The following is a 20,269-nucleotide window of genomic DNA, read 5'->3' as shown; positions in this document are numbered from 1 at the left end:
TGCGAAACTTGCAGAACTAGCACTCCTGAAAGAAAGGATACTGCGGAGACATGGCTTAGCCACAGCCTGGGGGATGTTTCCAGAATGAGATTTTCACTCTGCAGCGGAGTGTGCGCTGATATGAAACTTCCTGGCAGATTAAAACTGTTGCCCGACCGAGACTCGAACTCGGGACCTTTGCCTTTCGCGGGCAAGTGCTCTACCAACTGAGCTACCGAAGCACGACTCACGTCCGGTACTCACAGCTTTACTTCTGCCAGTATCCGTCTCCTACCTTCCAAACTTTACAGAAGCTCTTCTGCGAAACTTGCAGAACTAGCACTCCTGAAAGAAAGGATACTGCGGAGACATGGCTTAGCCACAGCCTGGGGGATGTTTCCAGAATGAGATTTTCACTCTGCAGCGGAGTGTGCGCTGATATGAAACTTCCTGGCAGATTAAAACTGTGTGCCCGACCGAGACTCGAACTCGGGACCTTTGCCTTTCGCGGGCAAGTGCTCTACCAACTGAGCTACCGAAGCACGACTCACGTCCGGTACTCACAGCTTTACTTGTGCCAGTATCCGTCTCCTACCTTCCAAACTTTACAGAAGCTCTTCTGCAAAACTTGCAGAACTAGCACTCCTGAAAGAAAGGATACTGCGGAGACATGGCTTAGCCACAGCCTGGGGGATGTTTCCAGAATGAGATTTTCACTCTGCAGCGGAGTGTGCGCTGATATGAAACTTCCTGGCAGATTAAAACTGTGTGCCCGACCGAGACTCGAACTCGGGACCTTTGCCTTTCGCGGGCAAGTGCTCTACCAACTGAGCTACCGAAGCACGACTCACGTCCGGTACTCACAGCTTTACTTCTGCCAGTATCCGTCTCCTACCTTCCAAACTTTACAGAAGCTCTTCTGCGAAACTTGCAGAACTAGCACTCCTGAAAGAAAGGATACTGCGGAGACATGGCTTAGCCACAGCCTGGGGGATGTTTCCAGAATGAGATTTTCACTCTGCAGCGGAGTGTGCGCTGATATGAAACTTCCTGGCAGATTAAAACTGTGTGCCCGACCGAGACTCGAACTCGGGACCTTTGCCTTTCGCGGGCAAGTGCTCTACCAACTGAGCTACCGAAGCACGACTCACGTCCGGTACTCACAGCTTTACTTCTGCCAGTATCCGTCTCCTACCTTCCAAACTTTACAGAAGCTCTTCTGCGAAACTTGCAGAACTAGCACTCCTGAAAGAAAGGATACTGCGGAGACATGGCTTAGCCACAGCCTGGGGGATGTTTCCAGAATGAGATTTTCACTCTGCAGCGGAGTGTGCGCTGATATGAAACTTCCTGGCAGATTAAAACTGTGTGCCCGACCGAGACTCGAACTCGGGACCTTTGCCTTTCGCGGGCAAGTGCTCTACCAACTGAGCTACCGAAGCACGACTCACGTCCGGTACTCACAGCTTTACTTCTGCCAGTATCCGTCTCCTACCTTCCAAACTTTACAGAAGCTCTTCTGCGAAACTTGCAGAACTAGCACTCCTGAAAGAAAGGATACTGCGGAGACATGGCTTAGCCACAGCCTGGGGGATGTTTCCAGAATGAGATTTTCACTCTGCAGCGGAGTGTGCGCTGATATGAAACTTCCTGGCAGATTAAAACTGTGTGCCCGACCGAGACTCGAACTCGGGACCTTTGCCTTTCGCGGGCAAGTGCTCTACCAACAGAGCTACCGAAGCACGACTCATGTCCGGTACTCACAGCTTTACTACTGCCAGTATCCGTCTCCTACCTTCCAAACTTTACAGAAGCTCTTCTGCGAAACTTGCAGAACTAGCACTCCTGAAAGAAAGGATACTGCGGAGACATGGCTTAGCCACAGCCTGGGGGATGTTTCCAGAATGAGATTTTCACTCTGCAGCGGAGTGTGCGCTGATATGAAACTTCCTGGCAGATTAAAACTGTGTGCCCGACCGAGACTCGAACTCGGGACCTTTGCCTTTCGCGGGCAAGTGCTCTACCATCTGAGCTACCGAAGCACGACTCACGTCCGGTACTCACAGCTTTACTTCTGCCAGTATCCGACACCTACCTTCCAAACTTTACAGAAGCTCTTCTGCGAAACTTGCAGAACTAGCACTCCTGAAAGAAAGGATACTGCGGAGACATGGCTTAGCCACAGCCTGGGGGATGTTTCCAGAATGAGATTTTCACTCTGCAGCGGAGTGTGCGCTGATATGAAACTTCCTGGCAGATTAAAACTGTGTGCCCGACCGAGACTCGAACTCGGGACCTTTGCCTTTCGCGGGCAAGTGCTCTACCAACTGAGCTACCGAAGCACGACTCACGTCCGGTACTCACAGCTTTACTTCTGCCAGTATCCGTCTCCTACCTTCCAAACTTTACAGAAGCTCTTCTGCAAAACTTGCAGAACTAGCACTCCTGAAAGAAAGGATACTGCGGAGACATGGCTTAGCCACAGCCTGGGGGATGTTTCCAGAATGAGATTTTCACTCTGCAGCGGAGTGTGCGCTGATATGAAACTTCCTGGCAGATTAAAACTGTGTGCCCGACCGAGACTCGAACTCGGGACCTTTGCCTTTCGCGGGCAAGTGCTCTACCAACTGAGCTACCGAAGCACGACTCACGTCCGGTACTCACAGCTTTACTTCTGCCAGTATCCGTCTCCTACCTTCCAAACTTTACAGAAGCTCTTCTGCGAAACTTGCAGAACTAGCACTCCTGAAAGAAAGGATACTGCGGAGACATGGCTTAGCCACAGCCTGGGGGATGTTTCCAGAATGAGATTTTCACTCTGCAGCGGAGTGTGCGCTGATACGAAACTTCCTGGCAGATTAAAAGTGTGTGCCCGACCGAGACTCGAACTCGGGACCTTTGCCTTTCGCGGGCAAGTGCTCTACCAACTGAGCTACCGAAGCACGACTCACGTCCGGTACTCACAGCTTTACTTCTGCCAGTATCCGTCTCCTACCTTCCAAACTTTACAGAAGCTCTTCTGCGAAACTTGCAGAACTAGCACTCCTGAAAGAAAGGATACTGCGGAGACATGGCTTAGCCACAGCCTGGGGGATGTTTCCAGAATGAGATTTTCACTCTGCAGCGGAGTGTGCGCTGATATGAAACTTCCTGGCAGATTAAAACTGTGTGCCCGACCGAGACTCGAACTCGGGACCTTTGCCTTTCGCGGGCAAGTGCTCTACCAACTGAGCTACCGAAGCACGACTCACGTCCGGTACTCACAGCTTTACTTCTGCCAGTATCCGTCTCCTACCTTCCAAACTTTACAGAAGCTCTTCTGCGAAACTTGCAGAACTAGCACTCCTGAAAGAAAGGATACTGCGGAGACATGGCTTAGCCACAGCCTGGGGGATGTTTCCAGAATGAGATTTTCACTCTGCAGCGGAGTGTGCGCTGATATGAAACTTCCTGGCAGATTAAAACTGTGTGCCCGACTGAGACTCGAACTCGGGACCTTTGCCTTTCACGGGCAAGTGCTCTACCAACTGAGCTACCGAAGCACGACTCACGTCCGGTACTCACAGCTTTACTTCTGCCAGTATCCGTCTCCTACCTTCCAAACTTTACAGAAGCTCTTCTGCGAAACTTGCAGAACTAGCACTCCTGAAAGAAAGGATACTGCGGAGACATGGCTTAGCCACAGCCTGGGGGATGTTTCCAGAATGAGATTTTCACTCTGCAGCGGAGTGTGCGCTGATATGAAACTTCCTGGCAGATTAAAACTGTGTGCCCGACTGAGACTCGAACTCGGGACCTTTGCCTTTCGCGGGCAAGTGCTCTACCAACTGAGCTACCGAAGCACGACTCACGTCCGGTACTCACAGCTTTACTTCTGCCAGTATCCGTCTCCTACCTTCCAAACTTTACAGAAGCTCTTCTGCGAAACTTGCAGAACTAGCACTCCTGAAAGAAAGGATACTGCGGAGACATGGCTTAGCCACAGCCTGGGGGATGTTTCCAGAATGAGATTTTCACTCTGCAGCGGAGTGTGCGCTGATATCTCATTCTGGAAACATCCCCCCGGCTGTGGCTAAGCCATGTCTCCGCAGTATCCTTTCTTTCAGGAGTGCTAGTTCTGCAAGTTTCGCAGAAGAGCTTCTGTAAAGTTTGGAAGGTAGGAGACGGATACTGGCAGAAGTAAAGCTGTGAGTACCGGACATGGGTCGTGCTTCGGTAGCTCAGTTGGTAGAGCACTAGCCCGCGAAAGGCAAAGGTCCCGAGTTCGAGTCTCGGTCGGGCACACAGTTTTAATCTGCCAGGAAGTTTCATATCAGCGGTCGGGCACACAGTTTTAATCTGCCAGGAAGTTTCATATCAGCGCACACTCCGCTGCAGAGTGAAAATCTCATTCTGGAAACATCCCCCAGGCTGTGGCTAAGCCATGTCTCCGCAGTATCCTTTCTTTCAGGAGTGCTAGTTCTGCAAGTTTCGCAGAAGAGCTTCTGTAAAGTTTGGAAGGTAGGAGACTGATACTGGCAGAAGTAAAGCTGTGAGTACCGGACGTGAGTCGTGCTTCGGTAGCTCAGTTGGTAGAGCACTTGCCCGCGAAAGGCAAAGGTCCCGAGTTCGAGTCTCGGTCGGGCACACAGTTTTAATCTGCCAGGAAGTTTCATATCAGCGCACACTCCGCTGCAGAGTGAAAATCTCATTCTGGGAACCCATTGAGTTTGAGAGTATCTCAGTTCCTGATGTTGAGGTCCTTTACTTCGTGGAGCGTATGGAACGATGCGGGAGACCAGCACCACCGACTAGGCAAAGTCGTAGTGGAATTGGTTTGCCATTGTCTTCCTTCGACGGTAATGGGGATGAATGATGAAGACAACACAACAACATCCAGTCATCTCGAGGTAGGGAAAATCCCTGACCCGCCGGGAATCGAAACCAGCACCCCGTTGGCGGGAAGCGAGAACGCAACCGCAAGACCACGAGCTGCGGACTCTCAATTCCTGGAAAGGAAAAATGTCTGGAATTCCGAGGTCGAAAATTTGTCCTTTTCTCTCTCAATTCCTGAAAAGGACATATTTTCGACCTCGAAATTTCAGACAATTTTTTGCTCTCTTCTATCGTTGAAAACAATAGTACATTTTCTCGACTGATGTACGTAGCTCCCAAGATTAATTAGAGATGCACACATCTACAGCTTGCAACCGTCCCTCCCGCCCCCCCCCCCCCCCCCCCCCCGCGGCTCACCCGCTACCCCCGCCCCCCCGGAAATCACTGACGTCACCCCACCATAGCTGACGCCTATAGCTGTGGGTTGATTTGGAGGTATACAAGATACGGAATTTAGTACACACAGCCACCTGTGGTTGCAACAATGGTTCTAATCCGATTGATCACAGAGTATCTGAGATGGATAACAAGTACAGTTATTATTGTGTACTACTTCAACTCTCTTCTAGAGGCCGTCAATCGTGCTGGCTGGTAAGTGGTGGTTGGAAACAGATTAAAATCGGATAGGGCCAAATGGGGAGGATTATCGATGACAGTCGGAGTGCTGCAGATATCGCAGCGGCCGTGTGTGGTCTGCCGAAGAACTCTTTGAATTCGAAACTCAATAACACCATGCTGCTTCTAAAGCACCGCCGTAATTATATTACACACCGTCATGTTACACGCTACAATCCTGAGTGCTCTAGCGGCAGAGGCCTGCAAGTAGACATGAAGCGTAAATATGTAGAATGTTAATGACTTTTGATTTCTTTAATAAACCTTAAGAGTTTACTCGTAAAAATCTAAAGCACTACTTTTCAGTACGCTCTTGTACTTCTGTTCCCCTCTCCCCAAATTCAACCTTAGTGCTTACTCGAAATTGCTTTCTGAACACAAGTCAGATGAGTGAAGAAACTTGTGGACGATGAAATACATCGCACAACGTTTACGAGCCCTCCGGCCTTTGAATTAATAGTGGTTATCTTTTCGAAATTTATTAAAAATTTTATGGAAGTTATTCCGCACATTTCTGAACAACAGTCTGTATTCAACATTTCATGAATAGTTTTCGGATTTTCAAATCGGGAAACCTTTTCTCTCTTAAACGAAAACACTTGCGTCTTTTTGTAGAATCTAAAGCTGTACTTATCTAAGCCCAGTCCTGCCTCGTGCATGGATGGGTGTGATTTCCTTAAGTTAGTTAGCTTTAAGTAGTTCTAAGTTCTAGGGGACTGATGACCTCAGAAGTTAAGTCCCATTGTGCTCAGAAGCATTAGAACCATAATCTATGCCCAGGTAATTTAATTACAGTTAATGTTGTAACCCGAATGTCAGATGCAGAAACAAGCTTTTCTTTCCTATACACATAACTTGATCTGGTAGACAGGCTGCGCAGCAGTCCAAGGCTGTTTGCTGGCGACACAGACAAGTATCGTTTTCGAGTGACTATTGACAGCTGGCTGTAAAAACATAAAAATGTTGAGTTAATGTGGATGAGGAGGAAAACCAATCCTGTAATGTTCAAATTCAGTATTATTGATGTGCTGATTGACAAAGTCACGTCGATTGAATATATCTAACTAATGTTGCAAAGCGATATGAAAAGAAAGAGCTGGTTTGTGCAGTAGCTGGAAAGGCCTATGGTCGACTTCGTTTTATTCGGTGAGTTTTAGGAAGGTGTAGCTTATCTACAGAGAGGACCGCTTTTGGTACATTAACTCAGTCCATTCTTGAAGTGGTCCAGTGTTTGGGAGCTTCACCAGGTTGGATTAAAGGAAGATGTCGAGGCAATTGAAAGTATTGGTTGATCTAAGGGAGAGGAGCAAACAGCGAGGTCATTGGTCCCATCGGATTAGGGAAGGAAGTCATCCGTGCCCTTTCAAGCAACCATCCCGTCATTTTCCTGAAACGGTGTAGGGAAATAACGTGAAATTTAAATCAGCATGGCCGGACGCGGTTTCAATCACTAACCATACGCCGTCTCGCCCGGTGATTCATTGTGTGCTGCTCATCGGTATATTCGATCATGTGAGTGTTACAGAGAAGCTTTCCGAACTCGGATGGAAATTCCTGGTGGGAAGACGACTTTCTTTCTTTGGAACACTACTGACGAAATTGAAACTGAGCCGTACGCGGCTCGCGTTGGTACCGTCGGTAGGTTGGCATTCTGTAATAGGGATAGTGGTGTCTCGTTTTCTTTTTCTATTTACTGGTGCCACTACGTTTGCTAGCGTTGTCTGTCCGTGAGGGGCAGCAACAGCGTTTCTCTATATCTAGTACTCGTACTACCTTTGGAAGGGCGTGAAGTGGTTTCCAGCTGGAGTGTGTCGGTAGTTCGGATGGGTCCGGCGGAGCGAGGACACGCCTGGACTGCTGGCGGCACGCAGCCATTGCCGGATTCAGGGGCTGTAGTTGCGAGGGCCACAGCCTCATTGTCCACCAGACCCAGCACGTTGAGTAGAGTGAACATTAATCCAGTAGTGAAACCTCCACTATTTTGTAATCACGCCATTTGTTCGTGCATTGCTGTCGAGGGTCGCCGTGAGACGAACAGGAGCAAGTGGAACGAGTTGAGTCTATTGGTCGTCTTTTAATGCCTGTTATTAGTTTTTGGATTTAGTGTTATTGTTTGGTGAAGTGCAACCAGCGGTATTTTACTGCATAGTTGCCGCTAACGCCCCAGTTTCCTGCCCTGGAGGTTAGCGTATCTTTTGCGACAGTGTACTTTTACTCGTCTTGCCTATGCTGTCCGGCATGACATGTAGTCCGACAGCCTCTTCATTGCGGTGTGGGTTGTGGATTCTTTTGTCTACGTTAGTTGTAGTGGTTCCTTCTGTATTTCGATGTTTTAAACACCAGATTCTGAAGACGCAGTGCTGCCTGTCACTTCGCCCTCGCTTTAATTATTCCATCGTTGTACTAGTTATCACACGTTAGGTGGATTTGATAAGAGGATTCATCGGTGTTTAAATTGTCGCTAGTTTGAGTTGCCATCCTATTAGGTGAGCATAGCTCTTGGCTGTCTGTCTCACCGCTTACGCAGCTGTAGGGACTTTTCTCAGGTCGATCCTTGAAGCACTGTCTGTGGATCTCTTTTCTTCTTTTTATTTGTTCTGGTTGTGCCAATTGTTTAAAAATAATATGTTGTTTAAATTATAACTATTACTTGTGGCCTACAGCCGACCAATAATTTGGATTATTTCTTAATAAGGCCTTCAGTTATCAGTGTAACATGTGTTACAGTCAAATTTTTAATGATTGTTTTAAAAATTGTTTTGGTATTTTCAACGTATAGTTGTCATCCTCACTTGTAATTCAGGCCTCCTGCCACTAATTTTCTTGAGTATTCTTTGTAGCCACAAATAATTTTGAATTCTTTTGTAATATGGCCTTCAGTCATCAGGGTAGCTTGTGTTAGTCAATTTTTTAAAAATGATTGTTTTTAAAAAATTATTGCCCTAAATGAAATGTACGTGTTTACTGTGCAACAAATGGTAACTGATTAGGCCCCGTCCACACTTTTTCCTGCCCTCCCTAAGCCCCATGTTTCAGAAACAGTAGGCATTTGGAACTGACAGCAGTTGATTGTACATACTGACGTCAACGTACATTTCGCCTTTAAGCCGCGAAGATAAAAGAAGAGAAATTAGGACTCGCACGGTGGCATATAGGCAGCCGTTTTTCTCTAGGTCGATTTGCGAATGGAATAGGAAAGAAAATAACGAGCAGTAGTACATGGTACCCTCCACATTGCATTACACCATAAAGTGGCTTGCAGAATACGTATCTAGATATAGATGAAGTAGCTGTGATAGTTTATAGGGATTCACATTGGAATTGTTAAAAACTGTTTTTTCGTAGTCTTATTCAAAACTCTTTATAAGATCACTGTCCATAAAATATACCTAATTTTTGGGCAACTCTTGACAATATTCTTAATATTGGTGTTGCAATCGGATACTTAAATTATGTCGAAGCTAGTTTTGTGAAGAGGTGGAGATGGTTCGTCTGTTTCATTAGAACCATAGAATGCACCGAAGTGACAAATAATGTACTTCAACGTAGAAAAGCTCTGCAAAAGACAGGTTGCGCTAAAGGCCTGCATGTCCGCATCGTACATAAAAGGTTCTGGATTCTTTTAAACTTAACCATGTTATATACAACTGGTTGAGGTCAGTGACTATGTCAAATGTGTCAAATAGATTTTACTACTTCAGTCACTTTTTGCTGATAATTATTAGCCCGACACGTTTCAGGAGCGTGTTGCCATCACCAGGTGCATTACAGTTACACTTACATTAACGAAAAGTGGATGAGGACTGATTGTTGGGTGTGCCTGAGTGCTTATGTACCAAAAGTTAATCTTTGCAGAAAGTCTTCCATTTACATGTGAGCGTTATGTTTAAACCATTTCATTAATTTTTTTCCTTACATATTTGCTGGAAGTTTTTCAGTCAATCAGAGCACAGGAATAAACGCATCATAATCATCATATATGACTTTCACATTCATATGTTAGAATTCCAACGATTATTAACTGCTGATTTCAGCTGCTAAGATAGTACACAAAATGAAAATAAAATCTTTTTATGTAAGCATATTTATGTCTTGGAGCAAATTAAAAGTGTAATTACTTCGTATTGCTTGATTATTTAGTAATGTTAAGAAATTACACTACTGGCCATTAAAGTTGCTACACCACGAAGATGACGTGCTACAGACGTGAAATTTAACCGACAGGAAGAAGATGCTGTGATATGCAAATGATTAGCTTTTCAGAGCATTCACACAAGGGTGGCGCCGGTTGCCGGTGGCCTACAACGTACTGACATGAGGAAAGTTTCCAACCGATTTCTCATACACAAACAGCGGTTGACTGGCGTTGCCTGGTGAAATGTTGTTGTGATGCCTCGTGTAAGGAGGAAAATGCGTACCATCACGTTTCCGACTTTCATAAAGGTCGGATTGTAGCCTATCGCTATTGCAGCTTATCGTATCGCAACATTGCTGCTCGCGTTGGGCGAGATCCAATGACTGTCAGCAGAATATGGAATCTGTGGGTTCAGTAGGGTAATACGGAACGCCGTGCTGGATCCCAACGGCCTCTTATCACTAGCAGTCGGGATGACAGTCATCTTATCCGAATGGCTGTAACGGATCGTGCAGCCACGTCTCGATCCCTGAATCAACAGATGGGGACGTTTGCAAGACAACCATTTGCACGAACAGTTCGACGACGTTTGCAGCAGCATGGGCTATCAGCTGGGAGACCATGGCTGCGGTTACCCTTGACGCTGCATCACAGGCAGGAACGCCAACGATGGTTTACTCAACGACGAACCTGAATGCACGAATGCCAGAACGTCTGGCTCTGTTTACAGCATCATGATGGTCTCATCCGTGTTTGGCGACATCGCGGTGAACGCACATTGGAAGCTTGTATTCGTCACCGCCATACTGGCGTATCACCCAGCGTGATAGTATGGGGTACCATTGGCTACACGTCTCGGTCACCCCTTGTTCGCACTGACGGCACTTTGAACAGTCAACGTTACATTTCAGATGTGTTACGACCCGTGGCTCTACCATTCATACGATCCCTGCGAAACCCTACAGGATAATGCACGACCGCATGTTGCAAGTCCTGTGCGGGCCTTTCTGGATAGAGAAAATGTTCGACTGCTGCATGGCCAGCACATTCTCTAGATCTCTCACTGATTGAAAAGGTCTGGTCAATGGTGGCCGAGCAACTGGCTCGTCACAATACGCCAGTCACTACTCTTGATGAACTGTGGTATCGTGTTGAAGCTGCATGGGCAGCTGTACCCGTACACGCCACTCGAGCTCTGTTTGACTCAATGACCAGGCCCATCAAGGCTGTTATTACGGCCAGCGGTGGTTGTTCTGGGTACTGATTTCTCAGGATCTATGTACCCAAATTGCATGAAAATGTAATCACATGTCAGTTCTAGTATATTTGTTCAATTAATACCCGTTTATCATCTGCATTTCTTCTTGGTGTAGCAATTTTAATGACCAGTAGTGTATTTTTTTTCAGTTAACTCTTTATACTAACAAAACAATGATTACACACAGCAGAAATTTTATTACAAAAATTATATCGTTACTTTCTAGCATATCATGTAGCAGTCTGTTACCAGGGGTTGGGCCATGAAAGAAAATAGAAGGCCGTTTGGTATCTGTTGTCCAGTTTATGTAATATATCAAGATAATTTGTGATGTCTTGGGATGACTGGCTAGCCGGCCCTGGTGGCCGAGCGGTTCTAGGCGCTATAGTCTGGAACCGAGGGACCGCTATGCTCGCAGATTCGAATTCTGCCTCGGGCATGGATGTGTGTGATGTCCTAATGTTAGTTAGGTTTAATTAGTTCTAAGTTCTAGGTCACTGATGACCTCAGAAGTTAAGTCGCATAGTGCTCAGAACCATTTGAATCATTTGATGACTGGCTGTGGTGATCTAGAACAGTTGTTTGTGTGGTAGGCATTTACAAGTTCACTGTTTCGTCAGTTCTAGTATATTTGTTCAATTAATACCCGTTTATCATCTGCATTTCTTCTTGGTGTAGCAATTTTAATGACCAGTAGTGTATTTTTTTTTTCAGTTAACTCTTTATACTAACAAAACAATGATTACACACAGCAGAAATTTTATTACAAAAATTATATCGTTACTTTCTAGCATATCATGTAGCAGTCTGTTACCAGGGGTTGGGCCATGAAAGAAAATAGAAGGCCGTTTGGTATCTGTTGTCCAGTTTATGTAATATATCAAGATAATTTGTGATGTCTTGGGATGACTGGCTAGCCGGCCCTGGTGGCCGAGCGGTTCTAGGCGCTATAGTCTGGAACCGAGGGACCGCTATGCTCGCAGATTCGAATTCTGCCTCGGGCATGGATGTGTGTGATGTCCTAATGTTAGTTAGGTTTAATTAGTTCTAAGTTCTAGGTCACTGATGACCTCAGAAGTTAAGTCGCATAGTGCTCAGAACCATTTGAATCATTTGATGACTGGCTGTGGTGATCTAGAACAGTTGTTTGTGTGGTAGGCATTTACAAGTTCACTGTTTCGTCAGTTCTAGTATATTTGTTCAATTAATACCCGTTTATCATCTGCATTTCTTCTTGGTGTAGCAATTTTAATGACCAGTAGTGTATTTTTTTTTTCAGTTAACTCTTTATACTAACAAAACAATGATTACACACAGCAGAAATTTTATTACAAAAATTATATCGTTACTTTCTAGCATATCATGTAGCAGTCTGTTACCAGGGGTTGGGCCATGAAAGAAAATAGAAGGCCGTTTGGTATCTGTTGTCCAGTTTATGTAATATATCAAGATAATTTGTGATGTCTTGGGATGACTGGCTAGCCGGCCCTGGTGGCCGAGCGGTTCTAGGCGCTATAGTCTGGAACCGAGGGACCGCTATGCTCGCAGATTCGAATTCTGCCTCGGGCATGGATGTGTGTGATGTCCTAATGTTAGTTAGGTTTAATTAGTTCTAAGTTCTAGGTCACTGATGACCTCAGAAGTTAAGTCGCATAGTGCTCAGAACCATTTGAATCATTTTATGACTGGCTGTGGTGATCTAGAACAGTTGTTTGTGTGGTAGGCATTTACAAGTTCACTGTTTCGTTTTAGGAACAGTCTCCCACTTTGGCCCACATGGAAAGATATTCTGTACTACACACTACTACGTAAATATATGTCTGTGTACGTTTACCTGCCTGTGTCTGTATGTTGTTTCACTATGAGTTGCAGTTTGTTACGTGTTGTGAAAGTGATGTTAAAGTTCTGCAGAATGAAAATATTCACTCTTCTGTAAGAGACTTTAATTATCATTAGTCTGCATACAGTGGGTTTCTTTTTTAATTTCTGTGTAGCAGTGGTTTCATAACTGATTTTACTTTTCTAAACGACGTTTTCAATAACTGTGTCATCATAGACGTTTTGTGCAGCTGTTTATTTGATAGTGTTAAGTTCATCATACTTTGCATAATTATCCATCGGTAATTACTTATTACTTCCGTAATCTAATACCTTTTATGCAGCATGTTTTTAGGACTGCATGATGAACCCAGTATGTTGGTGTCTGTTGTTTTTTCCTGTGGACTTTAAAAATGTGACCATTGTTTTCTTTACTGACGCTCAGATCCTGGTAGTTGTTGCTACCATGTTTTCATTCTCAACATTAAATTTTATATTTTTGTCCCAGTTATGGAATGTATGGAGCATGTCGCTAATATCATTTGAGTCAATACCTACCAAAAGCATTTTATCATGAATATAATATCTATAATAAATAATTTTATCCACGTAGGATGATTTTAATGCAAGTGTTTTTGGTTCAGATGGTTGTTACATATAATCAATTTTACCTGCTATACTTTAACCATTGTGAGACCTCTGTGTTGCTTGAATATAGGTCCATGAATCGAACGGTTTCAAGTAAGTATAGCAGATTATTTTGAATGCGGTTTGACCTAATGTCTGATGGATTCTTCAATTGGTATGTTTGTATACAGGTTTGGAATGTTCTGATGATACTAAATATGCAGAATAGGGGATGCTGATGTTTTCAGTTTTTTCTGTCATCTGCTGACTGTTCCTTACGAGAATTTTTCAGTGTGTACGTATGCCTTGGCTTGTACCTGGTGAAGTATACTTGTAAGACTGTAACTTGTTTATTCTTGAACTGGCAGTGGCTCTAACAGGGCAGTCTGCTTTGTGTATGCTTGACAGGTATCTTAACTTTGCAGCCTGAGGCTTAACGATGGTGGTATATTCCTATTTACAGTCAGTTAACACGAAATTTATTGTACTTATCAGTGATTTGAGCTCTGTTTAAATGGTTTTGTGGGGTCTTTTCATATTTCAGTAATGTAATTTTCAGTGAGAAAGTATTATATTTTTCTTCTGTACTCCATATTTTTCAGTATACACAAGTAGTTCCCATGGTCTAGGGGTAGCGCCTTTCATTAGTGATCAAAACGTGTTTAGTCCCAGGTTGTAAGCCTGGCAACGCTTAAATTTTAAATTAAAAATTCATCAATGGTGGCTGAACACCTCTGGAATCAGAAACCACCCTCATTCTGCGAGCAGTCTTGTCAGAGGACGGAGGCACTCTTATTTTTGGTTTGGGGAACTGTCCCTAAATGCGGAAGAATCAGCAATGGTCAACGGCATGAGGATGCAAAAGGAAATAGAGACCATTGAATTGCAGGTACATAACGTGTATCCACAAGACATGTGGCCTGTAATTCAAAAGTGTCATGATGATTTCTCCTATGAGAAAAGATTCCGGTATAGACCCCCATTCCGCTCTCTGGGACGGGACTGCTAAAGGGGAGGCGACCATGAGAAAAAAATTGAATAACAACTGAAAGGATAACATTCAATGAGTAGGATTGTGGAATATCAGCGGTTTGAACATGGTAGGGAAACTAGAAAATACTAAGGCTCAGTTTAGATATAGTGGGGTCAGTGAAGTGAAATGGAAGGAAGACAAGGGTTTCTGGTCAGATGAATTTAGGATAATATCAACAACAGCAGAAAATGATATAACGCGAGTAGGAACGTCGGGCAGAGAGTGAGTTATTGTGAACAGTTCCGTGACATGGTTGTTCTCGTCAGAATCGACCGCAAACCAACACCGACAACGATAGTGCAGATACACGTGCCGACGTCGTAAGCGGAAGATGAAGAGATTGAGAAAGAATATGAGGAGATTTTACGGGCAATTCATTACACAAAAGGAGATGAAAATCTAATAGTCTTGGCGGATTGGAATGCGGCTGTAAGCGAAGAAGTAGCAGATAGAGTTACGGGAGAATGTGGGCTTGGCACTAGGAATGAGAGAGGAGAAAGACTGAGTTCTGTTCAAAAATGGTTCAAATGGCTCTGAGCACTATGGGACTTAACATCTGTCGTCCTCAATCCCCTAGAACTTAGAACTCTTTAAACCTAACTAACCTAAGGACATCACACACATCCATGCCCGAGGCAGGATTCGAACCTGCGACCGTAGCAGTCGCGCGGGTCCGGACTGAGCGCCTGAACCGCTAGACCACCGCGGTCGGCCTGAGTTCTGTAATAAATTTCAGGTAGTAATAGCGAATACTCTGTTCTAGAGTCACAAAAGGAGGAGGTGTACTTGGAAAAGGCCGGAAGATACGAGAATATTTCAGTTACATTACATCATGGTCAGGCAGAGAGTCCCAAACCAGATACTGTGTTATACGGCGTGTCCTGGAACAGATATAAACTCAGATCACTTTATACTACAGTAATAAGTCATGAAGAAATACGTTTGAAGTTCTCTGTGGTTATAGATTTTGCGGTAAGAAACAGCTGAGTAGGAGTACGACTGAAAAGAAATAGACGTCCTTAAAAAGGGCAATTACATTTGTAAAGAAAAACCTAACTACAAAGAAGGTAACTGGGAAGAAACCACGGATAACAGAAGAAATACTGCAGTTGTTAGAGAAAGAAGAAGGTACAAAATTGTTGAGGGAAATTCAGGAATGCAGAAATACAAGTCACTTACATATGAAATAAATAGGAAGTGCAGAGAAGCTAAGGCGAAATGGCAGCGTAAAAAATATGAAGAAGTCGAAAGACATAAGTTTGTTGGAAGGACTGTCTCAGTACATAGAAAAATCAAAGCAACTTCGGTGAAATCAAAGGAAAGGGGGATAACATTAAGAGTATGAAAATCCCACTGTTAAATGCAGAGGAGAGAGCGGATAGGTGGAAAGAGTACATTGAAGGCCTCTATGAGGGTGAAGACTTGTCTAATGTCGTGATAGAAGAAGAAATGTGAGTCAATATAGAAGAGTAAGGGAATCCAGTGATATAATCAGAATGTAGAAGTCCTTTGGAAGGCAAAAGATCGAATAAAGTAGTAGGGCCAGATATCATTTCATGAGAAGTTCTGAAATGATTGATGCTGGCGGCAACAAAACGGCAAGTGTAGAATCCACTATGTGATCAAAAGTGTTCGGTCACCTAGCTGAACTTACAAGTTGGTGGCGCCCTCCATCGGTAATACTGGAATTCGATGCGGTGTTGGCCCACACTCAGCCTTGATGACATCTACCACTCCCGCAGGTGTGCGGTGAATCAGGTGCTGGAAGGTTTCGTGGGGAATCGCAATCCATTCTTCACGGAGTGCTGCGCTGAGGAGAGTTATCGATGTCGGTCGGTGAGGCGTGGCACCAACTCGGCGTTCCAAAACATGCCAAAGATGTTCGGTAAAATTCAGGTCAGGACTTTGTGCGGGCCAGTCCGTTACACGGATGTTGCTTCCGTGTAACCACTCCGCCACAGGCCGTGCATTATGAGCAGGTGCTCGATCGTGTTGAAAGACGCCATCGTCCTCCCCGAATTGCTCTTCAACAGTGGGAAGCAAGAAGGTATTTAAAACATTAATGTAGGCCTGTGCTGTGATAGTGCCACGCAAAACAACAAGGGGGTGCAATCTCCTCCATGAAAAACACGACCCCGCCATAACACCACCGCCTCCGAATTTTACTGTTGGCACTACACAAGCAGGCAGATGATGTGCACCGGACATTCGCCATACCCACAACCTGCCGTCGGATCACCACATCGTGTACTGTGATTTGTCACTCCACACAACATTTTTCCGCTGTTCAATCATCCAATGTTTACGCTCCTTACACCAAACGAGGCGTCGTTTGGCATTTACCGGCGTTATGTGTGGCTTAAGCGCAGCCGCTCGGCCAGGAAATTCCAGTTTTCTCACCTCCCGCCTAACCGTCATAGTACTTACAGTGAGTCCTGATGAAGTTTGGAATTCCTCTGTGATGGTCTGAATATATGTCTGCCTATTACACATTGCAACCGTCTTCAGCTGTCGGCGGTAGCTGTCAGTAACAGACGAGGTCGGCCCGCAGTCTTTTGTGTTGTGCGTGTCCCTTCAGTTTCCACTTCACTACCACATCGGAAACAGTGGACCTAGGGATATTTACGAGCGAGAAAATCTCGCGTACAGACGTATGACACAAGTGACACCCAATCTCCTGACCACGTTCGAAGTCCGTAAATACGGCAGGGTGTCCCATTCTGCTTTCTCACGATGCCTAATGAATACTGAAGTCGCTGATATGGAGTACCTAGCAGTAGATGGTAGCACAAAGCACCTAATATGAAAAACGTCAGTTTTTGGGGGTGTAAGAATACTTTTGAACACATAGTGCATATGATCTGGCGACGTACCACCAAACTTCGGGTAAAACATCATCCACACAATTCCGAAGATAATAAAACTTGACAGTGCGAGAATTATCGCATGATCTACTTAACGGCTCGTGCATCCAAGTAGTTAAGAAGGGTAATATCACAAGAATGGTAATGAGGTATGAGGATATTAGACGACGATTAGTTTGGCTTTACGAAAGGAAAAGGCATCTGGGAGGCAGGATTTGTTGACCTGGAAAAAGCGTTAGACAGTGCCAAATGATGCAAGATACTCGATAGTCTGAGAAAAATAGGGGCCAGCCATAGGGAAAGACGAGTAATATACGGTACGTAAAAGGACCATGAGGGAACAATAAGGTTGGAAGTCAAAGAGCGAAGTGTACTGATTGAAAAGATGTAAGACAGGTACAGTATGTAGCCTTTCACCCCTGCTGTTCAGTCTATACGGAAATAAAAGAAAGGGTCAAGAGTGGGATTAAAATTCCAGGTGAAATAATATCAACGATAAGATTCGCAGATAACATTGCTATCCTCACTGAAAGTGAAGCAGAATTAGGGGCTTTATTGAATGGAAGGAGCAGTCTAATGAGTACAGAACGTGGATTGAGAGTAAATCGAAGGAAAACGAAAATAATGAGAAGCATCAGAAATGAGAGCAAAGAGAAACGTAACATCAGGAATGGTGATCACGAAGTAAATGACATTCAGGGATTCTGCTATCTCGGCAGAAAAAATAGCCCATGACGAACGGAGTGACAATAAGAGACGTCCACTAGTATCAAACATGGCTCTTAATTTGAGGAAGAAATGTCTGAGATTGTACGTTTGGAGCACAGCATTGCATGGTTGTGGAACAAGGACTGTGACAAAACCGGAACGGAAGAGAATCGAAGCGTTTGTGAATCGGTGCAATAGCAGAATGCTAAAAATTTGGTGGTCTGATAACGTAAGAAATGAGGAGATTCTTCGAAGAATCGATGAGGAAAAGATTATATGACACATTGACAAGAAAAAGGGACTGGATGGTAGGACATCTACTAAGACGTCACAAAATAACTCCCATGGTGCTAGAGGGGCTGTAGAGTATAAAAACTGTAGAGGAAAACAGATACTGGAATATATCCAGCAAATAATCGATGACGTAGGTTGCAAGTGCTACTCTGAGATGAAGGGATTGGCACATGGTAGAAATTTATGCCGGGCCGCATCAACCCAGTCAGGAGGCAGAGGATTAAAAAAAATCCTTTTTGCATACCCTGTTAATTATGGCTTCATTGCCACTTATCTATTTGTTCATTCCTCTCAGTGGTTTTCTGTCATCTAGGTGGGAATTACAATCTACTTGTTTGCTTCATTCTGTGGTGATTGCTTTCACAGACTTCTTATCTGTAACATTTTTTTGTTACTGGTGAACTTTGCCATTGTCACATAACTTGATTGCAACATACTATTTTATGCACAATTTGAGGCAGCTCAGTCGGCACATTGTATTCAGCCCCTTCATTGGCAGTTTTTCCGCTGTCTGTGAATATGATGTCAGTCTGAGTGAAAATTCTGATGTAAAATTTGTGCCTATGTATGGTATTATTAGATACTTCTGGCTGCAGAGCAGTTTATTTATCTTTTATTTTATGACAGTAATTATGAGTGATTTGCGTATTAATACATTAACTACAGCTATAATTAGTTAATTTCAAATTACCAGAAAAATGTAGATGTTAAAGTAATGAATTCATTCTAAGAATATTTTCATAGGTTTCCAGTTAATCAAGGCTTTCCTTTTGTGAAGATTTTGGATTTCAGACTCCAACTGATACTTCTAGGCTTTCTTTTTAATTATATGGTCTGATGTGGAGATGATGATTCTGATTTTGATGTATTTAGGGGTGTTTCATTTGTAGGGTACCTTCAGTTCATTTTCATATGCTTGAACTATACATTCGTCTCCATGCCTCACTTGGTATGGCACGCCTAAATTTATCCATGTTATCAGGTTGAATTAGCAGCTCATACAAGAGAACGTAACATCATTTTTCCCCAAACAGGCCAGTTAATATCACAAACGTACCCGTCCTAGAATCACTCAAAATCATCAAGTCCGATCTCATAAAAAATAAAAAGGTATCATTGTTTTCAGTTGTTGAATTCAAGGACCTGTTTGAACTAGCACTAAACAAAAACTACTTCACATTTAATAACAAAATTCGTATTCAGCACAAAACTCTCGTTATGGGTTGAGGTATAGCACGTACAACTGCCAGAATCTACACCGGGTGGTTATAATTAAACTGCACCTACTCACAGAGGTCGCGTGTGTGCTGTAATTATCGTATGGCAACGAAACGTGGTAGATACTCTAACGAGTTAATGGGGGACCTTACGGTGGAAAAAATGAGTTCAAATTACGGATCCGCAGCTCGTGGTCTTGCGGTAGCGTTCTCGCTTCCCGCGCCCGGGTTCATGGGTTCGATTCCCGGCGGGGTCAGGGATTTTCTCTGCCTCGTGATGATTGGGTGTTGTGTGCTGTCCTTATGTTTTTTAGGTTTAAGTACTTCTAAGTTCTAGGGTACTAATGACCATAGATGTTATGTCCCATAGTGCTCAGAGCCATTTTTTTTTTTCTAATTATGGCCATCAGGCGCAAATCTGGTCCAATATACGTTTTGTCGACGTCTCTGGTGATGATATTCAACAAATTGTGTAAGCTGTGGCTAATAAAAACATAAACAGTACGCCTTTCACACTTGTTTGACCTTTGATGCTAACGTATTGTTCATAACCCATTACATACAGAAACATTTCTATACTTCTTGCATTCACAGTGCCAAATTTGCACCTGGTGGCTAAAAGTGAAACTAGTTTCTCCAGCGTAAATCAGTTACAATATGTACGAAGTTTCGCAGCCATACGACAAATACAGCCGGTACTTGACCTCTGGATAGGTGCACTTCAATTATAACAACCAAGTATTAACCATGTGTGCTTGCTGTTTATGGATGCTCAGCGGCGATGGTATCAGCGCCCTTACGAAAATTAGTAAGAAGAAATATTATTAAAGTGGGTAAACAATAAAA

At 44.1% G+C, this 20,269-nt stretch overlaps 1 non-coding gene across 1 annotated transcript; it reads right to left on the bottom strand.

Moving 5' to 3' along the window:
• Nucleotides 1–147: 147 nt before the first annotated feature.
• Nucleotides 148–222, bottom strand: Trnas-cga (transfer RNA serine (anticodon CGA)). Its single transcript has one exon. It is a non-coding gene; the product is annotated as a tRNA-Ser (tRNA).
• Nucleotides 223–20,269: the final 20,047 nt, after the last annotated feature.

Source organism: Schistocerca gregaria, chromosome 5 (genome assembly GCF_023897955.1).
Source record: "Schistocerca gregaria isolate iqSchGreg1 chromosome 5, iqSchGreg1.2, whole genome shotgun sequence".
NCBI classification, from domain to species: domain Eukaryota; kingdom Metazoa; phylum Arthropoda; class Insecta; order Orthoptera; family Acrididae; genus Schistocerca; species Schistocerca gregaria.
This window is presented reverse-complemented; position numbering and strand designations above follow the sequence as displayed.